General features: G+C 41.9%; 1 pseudogene; it reads left to right on the forward strand.

Moving 5' to 3' along the window:
• The first annotated feature begins 6,381 nt into the window (after positions 1 to 6,381).
• Positions 6,382 to 7,151, forward strand: LOC149256731 (calcium-transporting ATPase, endoplasmic reticulum-type pseudogene; annotated as a pseudogene).
• The last annotated feature ends 1,359 nt before the right edge of the window (positions 7,152 to 8,510 follow it).

The raw sequence follows: 8,510 nt of genomic DNA on the forward strand, positions 1-8,510 counted from the left end.
AAGGAGGTAGCACCTGTGTTGGCCACCCTAAGCACATCCATCTTCTCCATGAACACTCATTTTTTCAAGGTTCGGGCACAATTTAGTCATGGTTCAACCTTCTACAGGAAGCTACAGGACTTTCTACAGGAAGTTCTGTATTTTTACCAGAAACATCCTGTAGAAGCCTTTGGGCAGGCCAGAATCAAGTATGGAGAGGGATTTGAAGCTTGAAGTCTGTTGAGGAGGCATGCAACCACTCTTGTCTTCCATTCCATGGGCTCATTCAACCTCCTAATTTGGCTTAGTCCACCATTCTCATTTGTTTATTGCATGTTTTTTATTATTTTTATGTTAATAGAGTGAATTTGGTTAGTCATTATGCCAACAAGTCTAATGGGTGCTTTGTGTAGCCTTTTTGGTCAACTTGGAGACAAAATTGAAGATCTTAATGAGCACTTGGCAGCCAAATTCGTGGGAGAACAAGCTAGAGGATTTGTAGGAAGGTGTCCCCCTCATTTATGGGCCCTTACCTCGAATTCTCCACCATCAGCTCGGAGTTCAAGGGCCACCGAATCAATCAGCTCAGGGGCAGCCAAGCAAGTCAAGTTGGACTGCTGTTAACTATAAGTCTTGGGCAGCCAAGTCCCTAAATTTTAGGAGGACTGTTGGGTCCTCAAATTGTATAAATAAGAAGGCTTAGGGCCTCATTTTGGTTAGCTAGTTGGTAGTCAATTTGTTAGCTAGTGGTTAGTAATTTTTGTAGCTAGTTAGTTATTTTGTTTTAGCCATTAGTTAGCTAGTTTGTAGTTCGATTTTTATGCAATAGATTAGCTTTGCTTTCAGCTCATTCTCAAGCTCTCCTTGTGGACAGTTTTGATGTAACTCTTCATTCTTGATTAATAAAGATGAATCCAGCTTTGCACCAGCTCTAAATCTCTCTCGTGGGAGGCTGTAGCTCTTGGGGTTGGGCCCATCTCAAGCGCTCAGTACCTCCCTTGTTTATCTTTATGTGTTTGCTGCGTTCTTAAATTGAAATCTGCTCTTTAGATTTAATTCGTGCTTTGTTACTTAGGTTTCTTTTGATGGTTCAAGTAGCTTTTCATGTTTATCATAGATTGGTAGGAGTTTGTTATGCATTTAGATCTTTTGGCATGTTCTTGCTCACGTGATGCATATGGTTCTCTTTCCAAACAAGGCTGCTGTTTATTCATTTCATTGACAGTTGGATTGAGTTAGCTAGGACTTGGTTTGTTTGCAAGAATTCATTGATTTGTTTGAATGAGCATTGTGCAGGGCATCTCTATCACCTTCATCACCTCCTCGTTCATCTGAGCCTCGTCCAGATCAGCTCCTCCATCACCAAGTCTGTTCCCTTATCTCCCATCTGCTCTTTTGCCACGTTACCCTACCTTCTTCTCCATTGTTGTCTCAACTACCTTAAAGCCAAATCAGCCTTCCACATCATCTCACCACTCCATCCATCAGTTCCTAGGTCACTTCAAACCCCCATCCTACCTCCATAACCATCCATGCATCTTCCATCAACCATCCATCCTCAAAAATCCAATTCGTAAACATCCTGTAGAAGAATTACAGAACATCCTGTAGAAACTTCCTGTAGAAGCCCCTGCAGACTTCCTGTAGAAGTTCATGAACACGGTTGCATGTCATCCAGACTTTGTGAAACTCTCAAAAAGAATACTGGGGATCCCTTAGACCCTCTCTGTACCATCCCAACCTTTCCCAAAGCATTTCATCCCTTGATCCATCCTTGCACAGTGGAAAACTAGTTAGAAGCACATGCATGATAATTTCAACAACTTAATCAAAAATACAAAAAGATGTTTTCTTCAGATAGTGATAACTTAGACACATGCATTTTACCTTCCTAGAAGTAATGGCATCTCTTTTCGTTGTTTGCATTCTTTCCTTTGCATCAGTAGGACTAGCTGGTAGAATTAGGGTTTGCTAGGGTTTGTGTTTCCTTTTGGCTTTCAGTTTCTTTTCACAAGTAGATTAACTTCCTTTGCGTTAGATTTCATCCATCAGTTAAAAAGCTTCTTCTGAGAGCATATAGAAGTTGGCTTGAGTCCTAGCGGACTTGTGCCAGCTGACCAAGTGACAGCTGCGACAAGAGCTAGTACTTGTGCATACAACACCGTCGCTTCCAAGTTTGTACGAACTATCGGGTTGATAAAATTAGAGATAGGGAGCTCCAGGAGTTGTAGCATTATTGCTACAATATTGGAGCCCACCATCTTTTTGGCGCCATTTCCGGGGAAGCGACAGAGTATTGGTGATTGTTGCTATTCTTCTATTTTCCACTGCAATCTTCTGCTAAGTAGTTTATTTCATTTCCATTATGCAATTCCATTTATGCAAAAGTAGATTAGCATTTCCCGCTTTCATAGATTAGCATTTCAATTCCGCAATTTCATTTCTGCAAGCATAGATTAGCATTTCAATTCCGCAATTTCATTTCTGCAAGCGTAGGGTAGCATTTCAATTCCGCAAGCGTAGCCTAGCATTTCATTCTTGCAATTTGATTTGAGCAAAATAGATTAGTCCTTTCCTGCTTTCATTTCAATTCCACATTTTCATTTTTGCAAGATAGTTAGTTGCAGTTCAGTCTATTTCAGTTTTGCAAGTAGAAGTAGAAAAAAACAAAAATCAACCAAAAATATTTCATTTCATGCCTTGTAGGAGTAGAAGTAAGTTAGAAAAATGATTGCACAACACCCCCACTGCTTCACACAGCCAACGTTATCTCTTCTTCGATGGCTGTGATTAAAGAACCCCTGGGTGGACATCGAGGCATATTTAAAGAACCTCTAGGGGAGAAGAAGAAGAAACCATTCCTCTGGAGCAAATGGCTACAAGCAGAAATGTTGGGAGCAATCCCCTATCCAAAGATGAATTTGCAAATCAGCTGGAAGATTTCAAGAGTGATATGAGGCAGTTTCTTGCCATGCAACTGGATACCTTGCGGATCCAGAAGAAGCAAGAAGAAGCCAAGAGGGCTTTGGTCATCTTTTGTCCTAGGTGCACTAGAAAGCATCCTAGGAACGAATGTCCATTGTACTCCATAGAAGTGTGTTTTGTATGTGAAGAATACCATCCTACAGATCAGTGCCCTTCCTTGCCCGGAATTAAAGCTGCATATCAGAGAGCCAAAGGAGCCACTGAATCACTCCACTATATGAACCAAAGGAGGCCACATGGACCTAGATCTTACCAGCAGGAACTACAAGGGATACCCGAGACCTATTATGACCCCTATCAAGCCACTTTCATGCCTTCTTGGGATCCCCCTGCTCATCCTCCCTGGTCTACACCTCCTCCTTGGTCATATTCTCCTTGTTCCTTCACAGATCCATATTATGCCCAACCAGCTGCTCATTCGTTTCACGCTTATGCTCAGCCACAGCCTCAGTGGAATGCACCTTATCAGGAGTGGAGGCCCCAGTACAACTCTCATCCCGCTCATTTTCCTCCACCACCTGCTCATCCACAACCATCGCCTCCTCCTCCACCAAGGCAACCCCAAATGCCTACCCAACCACAATGCCATCCATATCCATCTCAATTTCACACCTCCACTCAACTACCCGTACCATTTCCAAAACCACACAATGGAGCAGCTCAACCCCATTGCAAATCTGAGGCACAACATATCCAAGCAACTCCTCTTGAGCCCAATGATCTTCACCAAAGCTCAGGAAGAGTGTTGCAAAACAAAGATTCTATTGAAGGACCAAAGGAAAAAGAAGATTCCAAAGAGGAGATCAAAGAACCATGGGCTGCACTTGATGAAGAGAAGAGATCAGAATCAGAGATCGAGAGAGTTCCCTCATGGTTACCATCAAATCTTCCATGTATTCAAGAGAAAGATCAACAAAAAGAGGAAGATCAGAAGGTCATGATAGAAGGTGACATGAAGAATGATCCAGATCAGCAAAAGAACCAAGGATATCAAAGCTATATTGGGATATGGTTTCAGAAGGTCACTAAGTTGCAGCAGTACTTTCTTCCTCAGCTCTGTTTGATCCCTTCAACGCCAGATCATTTGGTCTCTGAGATCTGGATACTTGTCCAAGCATGCATTTCGAGCCTTCACATCGTTTTTTCTCTAATCTCGATGTGCACATGGCTCCATTGGAAGTATTCTTATACTTGAAAATGATTTTGTTTTTCAGGTAGGGTAGGGTAGAAAAAAAGGAAAAAAGAAAAAAGAAAAAAAAGAAAAAGAAAAAAAAAATGAAAAAGAGAAAAATAAAAATCTTAGGTGAAAACCTCCTTGGAGGCGCCTTAGATTGGCTCATTGGTTGAAAACCTCCATGAGGTGGTCAATGGGTTGGGAAAAAGAGAAAATAAAAATGGAATAAGATCCCTGGGTGAAAACCTTCCTTGGAGGCGCTCAGGGCAGGCAATTAGGGTGAAAACCTCCATGAGCCGCCCTAGTTGTTTTTCAAAAAAAAAAGAGAGAAAAAGAAAAATAAAAATAAAGCTAATTTCCATTGAATAATTTCATGTTGCATCAATGACATTGCAGGTTAGGAGGAGCACTCAAATCAAGGTCAAAGGAATTTTTCTTGTGCCTTCTACAGGAAGCTCTGTATTTCTACAGGAAACATCCTGTAGAACCTTTGGACGAGCCAAATCCAATTTCAAAAGTGAATCTAATGGTGGGAGTCTATTGATTAGGCCTACAAGCACTTGTGTGTCCATCCCTTGCCTTTCTCCATCATTTTTTCCACCTCCTTGTGCTTCTCATTGTGCTTCTACAGGAACTTCCTGTAGAAATTGTGGGAAACTAGGCATGCATTTCAAAAAGGGGTTTGGCAAGCATGGTAGCTTCCTCAAAGGTTCAGAAGTCCTCATGCAGTCTTTCAACTCCTCCTCCATCATCTCTATACCTGCATCACAACCAAAATTCATTTTGTCATCCCATGCAACCAAAATGCAAAGTGCCTTGAAGCAAAAACACATAGAGCAGAATTTGTTTTTGCCATAACTTGAAAACCATGCATCCATTTGACAAACCGTTTTATGGGGAATTGTACAAGGTTGATGACAACATGCCTGAGCAGTTTCATGCAATTCCGGTGCACGGTTTCCAAGAAATCAACCTCCATCACCATCAGCCATTTTTGCATTTTCTCCATATCCGTGCATCCGTTTTAAACCTTGTTTCATGGGGAGATGCACATGGGTGATTGTAACCTACCCAAGCAGTTTCAGCCGATTCCGATGCACGGTTTCCGAGAAATCGAGCTCTGAAATATTCAGCCATTTTCCATTTTTCTCGAAATCCGTGCATCCATTGATCACGATTTTGCTATGGGAGATGCATAATGATGATAGGAACATGCTCACCAAGTTTCAGATCAATCCGCTTCACCGTTTGGGAGAAATGGCGAAAACAAGTTCTGGTCCTGTGAAAATTCAATGGCAGCAGTTTGAGGGTGCAGATCTGAACGTGGAAATGAACTCTTGTTGCATGCATCTGGCCAGAGGACACCTGCACAAGGAAACCAGCCATGAATCAGCAACCAAGCCATCATGCAACCATAAAATCAAATGCATGCAGCAATGACAGCCCACAACAGCTCACGACAGCCATTCAACTTCGAGGTATGTGACTGATCTCATTCTTCTATTGCATAGATTTAATTTGAAAACTGCATGAATTGATGGGATGGTGGAATTAAGCCACGAATAGAATAAGTTTAACCCGACATCCAGTCCTCTAGCATTCATGAAAAATCACGTAGCTTGCGTGGATAGCCATTCACGTGGAAGTTGAGAAACACAAGCAATGGTAGATGTGTTGAACTCCAGTGAACAGGGCATCAGTTGATTAACAAATAGAAGACATGCAGTTCATAACATCACTTCAGTTCGAAAAAGCCAGCGCGCATGTTTTTTGCCACCTCACCACAAGTCACGCAGTAATTCAAGGGACGCTCGGCTGAAACTCTCACCACTCTTTGTTCAACTGCGGTCAACTGAAGCGCATGTCCACCATCCAGATCAGTTAAACAATGGTGCTCTACCGATTTCTGCCTTTTATTCTCGAGATCTCTTCAGTTCCTTAAAAAAATTCCCGCCTGTCGCACTCTACAGGCGTTTTCTACAGGAAGTCGTCTACAGGAAAGGCAGAGAACAGCTCTGTAGAAGGGAAACCCGAGATTTTTGTCAAAATTCAAGCTTGAAATGAGAAAAGTAGTTAAAGCTCGTGTCCAAGGTTACCAGGGTTCTTGAAAGTGTTGATTTCAGAGTTTTTTTAAACGCATTATAGATCTGTTAATGATAGAGCAATCTGTTTGAATTCAAAATCTGATCAAAAGAACATATCCAGCCACCCTGTGTGACTGTGAGTTGTAGTCAAAAGCATGCATGGTGTTTGCAGGAACTACAGTTACCAATGGCTGCTGCACATGCATTGTTGTGAGCACTGGCATGTTTACAGAAATAGGTAAATTTCAGGCACAAATTCAGGAAGCTTCAATGGAATGTCATGATCCCCCTTTGAAAGGAAGTTAGATGAATCTGGTGAAAGACTGACAACAGTGATTGGTGCCATTTGTATTCTTTTCTGGATCATGAACTACAAATATTTTCTTTCATGGGAAGTCATAGATGGGTGGTTAAAACAATATCAGGTTTTCCTTTGAGAAATGTATGTACTACTTTAAGATTGTTGTTGCTCTGGCAGTTGTTACTATACTAGAGGGATTGCCTGTTGTGATTACTACATGTTTGGCTCTTGGCACTCGTAAGATGGCACAAAAGAATGCTATTGTGCGTAAGTTACCGAGCGTGGAGACTATGGGTTGCACCACAGTGATTTGCTCTGATAAGACAGGTACTCTTACAACCAATCAGATGTCTGTCAGTGAGTTTATAGTCATAGGGCACAGTGCTGGTTCACTTAAAGAGTTTATTGTTGAAGGAACAACATATAATCCTGAGGATGGAAAATATTGGATTGGCCTGCACATAATATGGGGGAGGATTTAGAAACTCTGGCAGAAGTTGCTGCAGTTTGCAATGATGCAGGGATATCTTGTCAAGGTCACCAGTTCCATGCTACTGGTATTCCCACTGAGGCAGCCTTGAAGGTATTGGTTGAAAAAAATGGGAGTTCCAGACCCAATGGCAGGTGATACAAGTGCCATTCTCAACAGTGGCACAGTGCAATTGGGCAATTATGATTGGTGGATACAAAGATCAAAGAGGCTGGCTTTATTGGAGTTTGATTGTGATCGAAAATCCATGGGTGTTATTGTCATGGAACCAATGGGACAAAATCGTCTGCTAGTGAAAGGCGCCATGGAAAATTTGCTTGAAAGGAGTGCTTTTCAACAACTTGCAGATGGATCAGTTGTTGAATTAGATGATGCATCAAGGGAATTACTCTTGAGCAAGTTTCATCAAACGAGTTCAAAGGCTTTGTGTTGTTTGGGCATTTCTACAGGAAGTTCAGAGAAAGGGCAGCAGAAGGAGAAATTGGTCGATATTTTAGCTAAGGAGGCAGCACCTGTGTTGGCCACCCTAAGCACATCCATCCCCTCCATGAACACTCATTTTTTCAGGGTTCGGGCACAATTTAGTCATGGTTCAACCTTCTACAGGAAGCTACAGGACTTTCTACAGGAAGTTCTGTATTTTTACCAGAAACATCCTATAGAAGCCTTTGGGCAGGCCAGAATCAAGTATGGAGAGGGATTTGAAGCTTGAAGTCTGTTGAGGAGGCATGCAACCACTCTTCTCTTCCATTCCATGGGCTCATTCAACCTCCTAATTTGGCTTAGTCCACCATTCTCATTTGTTTATTGCATGTTTTTTATTATTTTTATGTTAATAGAGTGAATTTGGTTAGTCATTATGCCAACAAGTCTAATGGGTGCTTTGTGTAGCCTTTTTGGTCAACTTGGAGACAAAAATTAAGGTCTTAATGAGCACTTGGCAGCCAAATTCGTGGGAGAACAAGCTAGAGGATTTGTAGGAAGGTGTCCCCCTCATTTATGGGCCCTTACCTCGAATTCTCCACCATCAGCTCGGAGTTCAAGGGCCACCGAATCAATCAGCTCAGGGGCAGCCAAGCAAGTCAGGTTGGACTGTTGTTAACTATAAGTCTTGGGCAGCCAAGTCCCTAAATTTTAGGAGGACTGTTGGGTCCTCAAATTGTATAAATAAGAAGGCTTAGGGCCTCATTTTGGTTAGCTAGTTGGTAGTCAATTTGTTAGCTAGTGTTTAGTAATTTTTGTAGCTAGTTAGTCATTTTGTTTTAGCCATTAGTTAGCTAGTTTGTAGTTCGATTTTTATGCAATAGATTAGCTTTGCTTTCAGCTCATTCTCAAGCTCTCCCTGTGGACAGTTTTGATGTAACTCTTCATTCTTGATTAATGAAGATGAATCCAGCTTTGCACCAGCTCTAAATCTCTCTCGTGGGAGGCTGTAGCTCTTGGGGTTGGGCCCATCTCAAGCGCTCAGTACCTCCCTTGTTTATCTTTATGTGTTTG

Source organism: Pinus tabuliformis, chromosome 7, assembly GCF_031772625.1.
Source record: "Pinus tabuliformis cultivar Carrire ecotype Pingquan chromosome 7, CPIR1, whole genome shotgun sequence".
Taxonomy (NCBI): Eukaryota; Viridiplantae; Streptophyta; class Pinopsida; order Pinales; family Pinaceae; genus Pinus; species Pinus tabuliformis.